This window comes from Triticum aestivum, chromosome 4B (assembly GCF_018294505.1).
Source record: "Triticum aestivum cultivar Chinese Spring chromosome 4B, IWGSC CS RefSeq v2.1, whole genome shotgun sequence".
In the NCBI taxonomy this organism is placed as follows: Eukaryota; Viridiplantae; Streptophyta; class Magnoliopsida; order Poales; family Poaceae; genus Triticum; species Triticum aestivum.
The window spans coordinates 282,111,243-282,121,429 of NC_057804.1; the positions used below are offsets into that span (position 1 = coordinate 282,111,243).

Here is a 10,187-nt window from a genome sequence, read left to right on the forward strand (position 1 = left end):
TTCTGCTTAGGCAAGAGAGGAAACGAAGATCAAGGCTACAAGTGTGGTTGGTCTCAGAATGTCCAATGAAGAGAACAGAGAAGTGGAAACTACGAACGAATGCATGTTTTGGAAAAATGACAGCAATAGAGGGACTGTAAGACCCTGGATTTTCCCTTTTCTTTTTCTGATGATTTTCTTGGATTTGTAGATTTCAATTGTTTTTCAGGGGCTATGTGGTTCTAAAACTTGGGAAGATCATGTCTTCCTAGGTTTTATAGTGGCTTGTCATCCCCAAAACTATCCCTAGATCATGTCATTTTCATCCGAGCCCAAATCCCAATATTCTTTTGTTGGGAATATTCCTATTCTATTAAAGGAATTGCCCTATTAGCCCTAGGTTGTGAAGCAACCCACCTTTCTGTCATTCTAAAAATTCCTAAATAATTCTCATAAATTGTTTGGGCCCTATCTAGCTCAAATATGGCAAAACATTTCATTGCCATGTTAAAAAATAATCCTCCAATAATTCTTTTAATATTCTGCCCTAAATGGCACTATGTGAAGCAAGTGATCTTTATCTTTGCTTGGTTGAATCCAAACTTTTTGGACACCTTTTCATGTCCATATCAATGCCTCCGGCCAAAATTCAACTCAATTTGCCTAATAGATATTCCTGAGCGATGTTTCAAAGTTCCTATCTGTCGGATTTTGGGTTCCACAAACCCTTGAGAAGTTTGAACTCTAGGGTGCGTGCGGAGATCTCAACCTACCCAGCGTGCCTACTCACGATCCTCACATCCTAGCGTGTCGAGCTCAAAGGGATAGAGAGACACAACAGTTTATCTTGGCTTGGGCCACCTTGCGGTGTAATACCCTACTCCAGCCTTGTGGTGGATTGCCTCGAGGGGCTCAAGATGAACTAGTACAGTGGATGAACAACCTCAGTAGTTGAGGTGTTCTTGAGCTCAAGAGTGCCGGCGAAGGAGGAATGGCTTCTCTCCGTTCGGATCTCTGCCCCTTCTATGGTGGTGGCTAAGTCCTATTTATAGTGGCCTTGGTCCTCTTCCCAAATGTTTTTTTGACCAGAAATAGTAGTAGTACCTCCTACTGTGTATATATATTAAGGTAAATTAGTAGCATTGTACATGGTAATTACAGTCCATCCCCCTTTGGGGGAGGTATGAAAGGAGTTGAATTACAAGGTGGCTAGGATGAGTGTAATGTACTGTTTTTGTTCTTCCCTAACCCTCTAAGTGAGCAGGGAGATATCAACCTTAAGTCTATCCAACCAGGAGGTTTTTGAGGGTGTTATCCCCCTAAAGTGTTTGTTATTACGCTCCTTCCAAATGCTCCAAGCGACCAACAAGAATAACTCCATGAAAAGTGGTCGATTCTAGTCTTCCTTGGCTTTGGAAATGTTTTGTGGCCTTGAGTTACCAGGAGGACAAGAGAGGCCAAGGCGGGACCTGAAGTCAGAGCTGAAATGGCACTCGAAGAAGAGGTGTTCCAACATATCTTCAATGTGTAGGCCCCAGATAATGCAATCATGAACCTCTCCAATATTGTAGTGTCGTCATTTAAGAATATTCCTAGTGTTGAGGCGATCTGAGTGAAGCAACCAACCAAAGATTTTAATTTTCATGGTGGACTTTGATTTCTAGATCCATCCGAAAGCTTGGTGTGCTTGAATCTCTCTGAAGCATAATGTATAATATTTTTTTGTGATGAAGATGCTGGCGCCCGAAGTGTATGTCCACTGATCAAGCTCGTTGGAAATATAAACATCCATAACTTCAAGTTGTAAGTGCCTTAGTTTTGCATGTGCTGGTGGGGAAAGAGGCAGATGAAACGCCTCCCATAGTGACGTGATGCCCAAGAAATCTTTCACGGAGATATCTTCATTTATTACGTAGGAGAAAGTGTGAGGGTATGACTCAGCCAACATTTCGTCTCTCCACATGTCTTTCCAGAAGAGGATGTTTTGACCATTTCCCACGTTTGCCATCAAAATACCTCCGTATGTTGGCATTAGCTTGGCCACATCTCTCCACTAGAATGATCCGCATGCATCGGAAGCATGTGGGATTTGGTCCGTGTAATATGTCTCCTAGATAAGTTGCACCCATGGTGTGTCCCAGCCATTGTAGAATTTGTGTAGATATTTTAGCAACAAGGCATCACCTTGAATATGAAGATTGATCACACCCAGACTGCCACTAGGCTTGGGGCGACACACCATGTCCCAAGAGGCTAAGGAGTTAATTTTGTCGCCCTAGTCAGTTTTCTTGAGCCATAAGCATTTCCTTCTTATTTTGTTCACCAGTTCGATGATTTTTGTCGGCAACCTCAAAGTGCAAATGGCAAAGATAATGAGCGAGGTAATCACAGAGTTGAGGAGAGAGAGTTTACGGCCATAGGAAATCATGTTCAAGGTGGCAGATAAACGTCTTTCGACCGAGCCGACTAGAAACATGAGCTCTTGAACAGTGGGCCTAGTAGTGCCAAGTGGAAGCCCAAGATAAGTGAATGGCATCTTTTACACAACACAACAAAAAATGTTTGCAAGCTCATCACTTTTTTCTGGGTCACAATTGATGGGCATGAGAGTGGATTTGTGAAAATTTATTTTTAACCCAATAGAGGAGGCATAATCAGTGAGAATATTCTTGACGATCTAAGCTTGTTGCGTGCATGCTGGTAAGATCAAAATACTGTCATCGGCATATTGGATCACTGGGTAATCCTTTTGGTTTGGTGAGTGGAAAGGTAGACGTAGTAAATCCCGCTGAAAAGCATCATTGATGGCCGCTTGAAGGAGGTCGGCCGCAAGCACGAAAATGAGAGAGCAGAGGGGTCACCCTGTCGTACTCCGCATTTGCAAATAAATTGGCGGCCAGGTGTTCCATTAAGTAGCACCGATGATTTGCCCGAGGAGAAGATGCAACGAATCCAGCTGATCCATTTATCATTAAATCCCATGTTTTTCATAATGTCAATCATGGCCTCATGTTCAATTGTGTCAAATGCTTTGGCAAAGTCTAGTTTCAGGAGCATAATTTCCTTTTTTGAGTGTTGGCATTGGTAGATGTACTGATATGCCCAAGCAAGACAATCTTGAATAGTTCTCCCCTTTAAAAATCCATATTGGTTATGATGAACAATCTTTAATATGATTTTTTGCAAACAGTTGGCCAGTGTTTTAGTGATGACCTTAAGACATCAGTTTAAGAGCGTGATTGGTCTATAGTCATTGATCGTCTCGGGGTAACTGATTTTTGGGATCAGAGTAATGCTCTTCCCAAATGTTGGCGGGAAGGGATCCCACAACGGCCAGATTTGAAAGGGGACAAGAAGTACATCCTATCCTGACTAAAGTGGTCTTTGCCTGCAAAAGCCTCTAGTCGTGACGCTGTGGTGGGCTCGGCGATGACCTCTGTCCTGCGGTCCTGGTGGTCTTGGTCTTGTTGCACCAGAATGGAAACCTTTGGCTGATTCCTCGGGACTCCATGCCTAGTGCTTGCCTCCTTTGCACCAAAGAGGAAACTGGTACTCTGCGCCCGCTGGCGCCCGCCTGGCCTTGGTCGTCATGGCTCATCCAGCTGAGCCTCATGAGGTGCACCTTGCATGGAAATCTCTGCTCCTCGGGAGCCAGCCTGAGGAGGCCGACCCCCTTGTAGGTCTTGGCATCGTCCGCCTCACGAGGCTTGGCCCTCCGCGAGGGCTTTGAGTTGTCAATGCTGAAGCTGGGCCGTACCAGGCCGTTGATGGAGCCGCGTAGTGGGCCGCAGGCAGGCAAGTCTTGGTAGCCCCGTATCCAGAACGCCGACAGTAGCCCCCGAGCATCGCGGGCCCTAACCGCCTGCAGCCTTGAACGACGCATGGCGATTGATGGGACGTGGGTGTCTCCACTTCACCATGCTACCTCGGCAACCGTTTCCAGCTGACAAAAGGACCTGGCACCTGCCGCTGAGCCTTCATTACCTTCCTTTCATCTTGCTCCAGATCCCCTTCTCTCCCTACGCAGGAAAAATCTTCTAGATCTACCGATCCTCCCCACCAAGCTCTCGCCCAATGGCTGCCGAGAAAGCGAAGGCAACAGCCTCGGCTGCCGGCCCTGCCTAGTATGAGCTAGCGCTGATCACACCCTCCATCGCCAAGGAGAAGCTCCAGACTGCGCTTCTCCTGATGGCGAGCGATGACAGCGAATGGGGGAAGACAACGCTCTGGGTCGCCTCCGTCGAGCCGGAACCCATGAACACTACCTTCTACCCCATGTTCCTGCACAACGTCTATGCGGCGCCGATTCCTCCTTTATCTCGCTTCTTCTACGCGTCCTCCACCACTACGGTATCCACGCGCTCCACCTCCATCCCATCTTTGTCCTCCTTTTGTCCATCTTCGCCTTCTACTGCGAGGCATTCGTGGGAGTGATGCCTTCCATCGCCATGCTCCGCCACTTCTTCTACCTCCACGTGAATGGCCACCAGCCCATAGGGTGTGCTGGCTTTGTTGCGGCCCATGGTAGCAACGCGATTTCCTTGCCGGGAAGAAGGTGCAGGACGTCTGGAACAAATGGGTCCTCATGGACGCCAAGTGCTCCCACGTCCCACTGGAGTTGCCGACCGGGCTCCTGTCCTCTGAGATGGGGTGGTCTATTGAGAAGATTACCGACCCCCAGTTGAGGCCGCTAATGAAGAAGATGGAGGCCGACTTGAAGGCCGAGAAGCTGACGGGGGCCATGATTGTCAAGGAGTTCTTGACATAGCACCTGGTGCCGCTCTAGGAGCGCTCCCAGCCCTTGTGGAAGCTTGGGATGCCGAAGACAAGCTTCGGCTGCGCCAGGACAGCCTGCTTGACGAGAAGTTTAACAAGGTCCTGCTTTCCTTGATCGGGAAGGACCCGAGCAGCCCTCCAGATGATTGCCTCCCACTGTACCGCCGAGAAGACAGGGAGGAGACTGCCGCCGTCATGCTTGTCTTCAATGAGCGCGGGCTCATGTCCACCAGGCCTCCCCCGCCGACCGCCTCCTTGGTGGACCTATCCTCCGACGACCCTTCCTCCAAAGCCACCAAGGAGGGGGATGGGGAATCCTCTACCTCGAGGCAAAGAGACCTCCTCTGCAGCTTCTCCGACGATGAGGATGAGAACGCGCATCCGGTCATGGAGCTGGCTCGCCCTGCCGGGGTCACCACGAGATCTGGGGGCCTCCTTGAAGAAGGTGAAGCGAGTGGCCGTGAAGAGGGGCAGGTAGGCACTGTTTCCCCCGGGCAGCACTCATCCTTCACCGTCGCCAACTCGCACGGTGCCAACCGCGTGCTTGCCTGCTCCCAACAACGTAGCATCGGCCGCGCTCGTGAAGCCCGCGCTGATGAGCCTGAAGAGGAGCTACGTCGCCACGGACCAGTAAGTGTTCCTTCTTTGCCTTGCTCCTGGATCTCGATGTGATGCTTAATATCTTCATTTGATATTAGACCGCAGTCGGTTGCGAAGAAGAAGAAGGGGGGTGCTGAGCCCGCCGAGGTCGAGGGCTTTGCGGCGGCTGCTGCGGCTTCGGCTCAAAGGGGCGCAGCGGCTCCTGTGAACTCAGCAGCGGCGCCGTCCTCTCGAAGCTCGGAGGCCCAGCCTCGGGAGGAATCGGCTTCTGCGGCAGGGCTGACCCTGGCGGCACCCATCCCCGAGGCGACTGCTGAGGATGCAAGGCCTCCGGAGCCCCCTGTCCTTCCTCGTGCCGCAGCTCCACGAGTCTTCGCGTCGAGAGCACCTCTTCTTCCACCCACCACGCCTTCGGGCCTTGGTGCTCCTACTGCCTCCGGAGCCCTGGAGGAGGCCCGATCCATGCTGGACCAGCTACAGGGTGATCTTCGGGGTCCGGACCGGAGCACGGCGTCGGAGCGCCTAGAGCTGGTCTCGAGGTGGCACCTGGCCGATGCGTCTATCCGGGCGGCCTGGAGTCAAGCCGTGGTATCCATGGAGGAGGCCCATAAGGTGGCCGGCGTAGCCAGTGCCGAGCATGACATGGCCCTGAAGGAGGCCAAGGACGCCCAGGAGCGGTGCTATGCAGCGGAGGTTGAGTTGAAGGCCCTCTCAGATCAGCAGGCCGCCCAGGCCGGTCACCTCCAGGAGCGAGAGGAGAAGCGAAAGGCCCAGGAGGCTGCGGTTGTTGATCGCGACATTGAGCTGAAGCGGTTGTTGAACAGGACGCGTAGCGTGGCCGCCTGGAGAAGTTGAAGAAGGAGGCGGAAGCGGCCTGGGCGTGCCTTGCCGAGGCTGAGAAGGCAGCCACCATGGAGCGCAGCGCCTTCCTCTCCCTCGAGGCAAGGTTCCGCAAGGCGCGGCAGGACCTCTTTGGGAGCGAGCTCTAGGGGTCAGCGGTGACACCGAAGGAGAGCCCTGTCGCTCTGCTCCCCGAGCTGATTCAGGCGCTCGAGGACGTCCTCGCTGGATTTGGCTCCATGGTGGAAGGTGTCGGATATCGGGTTCCGGCAAAACTCTTAAGGTTCAAACACTAGGGTGCACACAAAAGATCTTCTCCCTACAGAAACATGCCCTCAGCCTCGCCGCGATTGCTAAGCTAGATCAATGAACAACACAAGAGACACAAGGTTTATACTGGTTCGGGCCACCATTGTGGTGTAATACCCTAATCCAGTGTGGTGTGGTTGATTGCCTCTCGGGCTGATGATGAACAGTACGGAGGAAGAACAGCCTCGCAACGAGAGGTGTTCTTGTGGTGGTGTGGTGCTCTGCTTCGAAGGATTCCTTCTCCTACTGTGGTGGCTATCTCTATTTATAGAAGCCCTGGTCCTCTTCCCAAATATTGAGCGGGAAGGGATCCAACAACGGTCATTTTGAAAGGGGACAACTAGTACAAGCTATCTAGACTAAAGGTGGTCTTCGACTGCCAAAGGTGCTGGTGATGATGCTGTCTTGGGCTCCACGGTGACCTCCGTCCTGCCTCTCTACTGGTCTTGATCTCTTTCCACCGCTATGGAAACCTTTTCCTGATGCCTTGGTACTCCGCTCCTGCGCTTGCCCCCTTTGCACCAAAGAGGAAACGAGGACACTGCGCAGGTTGGCGCCTGCCTGGCGCCCACCTGGTCTTGATCGTCATGGCTTTCGTCACGGGCACCTCGCGAGGTACCCCTTGCCTTGATCTCTCCGCCTCCTTGCGAGCCTGCCTGGTGAAGCCGCCCCTGAGGAGGCCTTGTGTCATCCGCCCCGCAAGGCTTGACCCCTCGCGAGGGTCTTGAGTGTTTGGTTGATGATCACGGGCCGTACTGGGCCACTAGTTGAGCCACGCAGTAGGCTGCAGGCAGGCAACTCTGGGGACCGCCGTTCGCAGAACGCCGACAGTAGCCCCCAGGCCCAAGGCATGCTCGTACTTGGCTTAGCAGTGAAGCCAAAGGGCAAGTGTGGAGCGCCGCGGGCCCCAACAGCCTGCGGTCATGGTCGACGGGTGGCGACTGATTGGATGTGGGCGTCTCCGCTTCCCCATGCTGCCTCGGCAACTACCCGATTTGACAAATCCGTGCTGCATGCAAAAAGAGTCATCATTACCTTTGATCATGGAGGCCGACGGTTGGCCTCCCTGGGATTATAAATACGAAGGGGCGATAGCCCCCGTTTCCCATCTCCTCTTGCTCCGCTAGCTTCTTCTCCCTCCTCACTCCTGTTGCTTGCAGTGCCCCATGGGGCCTGTGAAGAGGTTCTCTGCCGTGGAGAAGGGGAAGGCTCGCGAGGAAGGGCCTAGCTCTCCTCCGCCCAAGCGCAGCCGCGGTCATCCTCGCAAGCATCCCGCGACCCCTGCTGTGGGTTATCATGGATGCGATGGTGGCCCTTCACGCGGTGGTGGCCGCCCATGTCGAGGCAACCCTATTGGAGGAGGCACTACTAGAAAAACCTCTACTAATGGCGCACCTATTATGGCCATTAATGGCGCATCTGTGGTGCGCCACTAACAGCACGCCATTAGTAATTTTTACTAATGGCGCACCAGTGGTGCGCCATTAGTATCTGGTATACTAATGGCGCACCACTGGTGCGCCATTAGTATAGGCCACGGTGCGCCATTAGTATGCCTCCCAGGGGGCAGGTGCTTTGGATACTAATGGCGCACCACAACTAGATGCGCCATTAGTAACCGCGGCATACTAATGGCGCACTTTCCTGTGATGCGCCATTAGTGATGCGTCATTTAAAATCTAGATCTGGATCGTGATTTTTTGCCCATTTTTTTGCTCGTTTTTTTGCTTGTTTTTTGGCACGACAATATTCTCAAATTTTGTTCCTGTTGTTTTTGGATCTTGTTGCCATGGTCTTTTGCCGGAGAGGAGTTCGCCGGAGAGGAGGAGGAGGAGCTCACCGGAGAGGAGGGAGGAGGAGCTCACCGGAGAGGAGGGAGGAGGAGCTCACCGGAGAGGAGGGAGGAGGAGCTCACCGGAGAGGAGGGGATTTTTGCCTCACCGGAGAGGAGGGAGGAGGGAGAGGAGGGAGGAGGAGCTCACCGGAGAGGAGGGGATTTTTTGCCTCACCGGAGAGGAGGGACGAGGGAGAGGAGGGAGGAGGAGCTCACCGGAGAGGAGGGAGAAGAAACCATGAGGGGATGGGAGGGGAGGCGAGGGGAGGGGAGGGGAGGGGAGGGGAGGGGAGGGGAGGAGGGAGGAGGGAGGAGGGAGGAGGAGGTCGCCGGAGAGGAGGGAGAAGAAACCATGAGGGGAGGGGAGGGGAGGGGAGGGGAGGGGAGGGGAGGAGGGAGGAGGTAGGAGGAGGTCGCCGCAGAGGAGGAGAGAAGGGAAGATGAAATGAAGAGAGGAGGAGAGGACCAGCCATATATAGGGCATACTAATGGCGCACCGCGGGCAGGTGCGCCATTAGTAATTTTTTTTATTTTTTTGATTTATTTTGAATTTTGAAGGCGGGAAGATACTAATGGCGCACCATGGTCAGGTGCGCCATTAGTAATTTTTTTTATTTTTTTGATTTATTTTGAATTTTGAAGGCGGGAAGATACTAATGGCGCACCATGGTCACGTGCGCCATTAGTAATTTTTTTTATTTTTTTGATTTATTTTGAATTTTGAAGGCGGGAAGATACTAATGGCGCACCATGGTCAGGTGCGCCATTAGTAATTTTTTTTATTTTTTTGACTTATTTTGAATTTTGAAGGCGGGAAGATACTAATGGCGCACCATGGGCAGGTGCGCCATTAGTAAGTTTGAATTTTTTTGATTTTTTTTGCCTCTCTAGATCTTAAAAGCTCCGTATCTTTTTTTCTGTTAGGTTTTTGAGGATTTTGAAAATGTTTAACGGGGTTCCCCCGTTAAATTTGGATGTAACTTTTCGAGTAGATGATTTTTCATATAAAAAACTTTTTCATCCGAGTTAGTATGCAAAAGTTATGCCCATTTTTACAAATTCTCGCGAGATTTTGCAAATGAAGTCAAAATTCATATTTGCAAATTTTCCCAACAACTAGGCCACATATCACATGGGAAACTTATTTCTTTTATTTTTTGACATTTTTATCATTTTGTTTTATTTTTTCTTAAAACTGAAAAGGCGATCCGTGGCATGGTGCATTCGGTGGAAGTGGTGGCCAAGGTTACTAATGGCGCACCGTGGCATGGTGCGCCATTACTAGTTTAACTAGTAATGGCGCACCATGCCACGGTGCGCCATTAGTATGTTTGGACAGGCGCACTAGTTCAAAAAAAAAATTTTGGTACTAATGGCGCACCGTAGGCAGGGTGCGCCATTAGTAGTTTCAACACTAATGGCGCATCAGAAGGTGGTGCGCCATTAGTATATACTAATGGCGCACCACATGTCTGGTGCGCCATTAGTGCCATTTCCATCTATAGCCCTTTTCCTAGTAGTGAGGAAGGCGTGTCGTGGCTGCGCGGCCTCCCCGGCCGCGCTTCCATTCGGCAGAGGTGCTGCCAGAGTTCGTTGTGTGGTCGGACAATCCAGCCGGCAACTGGCTGCAGCTCCCTCGCTTATTCGCTGGTGAACTGCCGGCCGCTGGCCCCGGCGGGCTCTGGTTGCAGGCGGACGGCTGCTGCAGCATGGCCTCCTGGGTCGCGGTGGAGATCTCCGTCGCCGGCAATGTAGCCCTGACCCGGGGCTGGCAGACTTTTGCCTGCGCGCGTGGCCCGGGCCGGCGGTACACCCTCCACTTCAAGTACAACGGCGACGCGACCCTCTA

The 10,187-nt window shown here is 52.0% G+C and overlaps 1 pseudogene; it reads right to left on the minus strand.

The window, feature by feature from the left end:
* Window positions 1-1,177: 1,177 nt before the first annotated feature.
* Window positions 1,178-3,960, minus strand: LOC123090078 (uncharacterized; annotated as a pseudogene).
* Window positions 3,961-10,187: the final 6,227 nt, after the last annotated feature.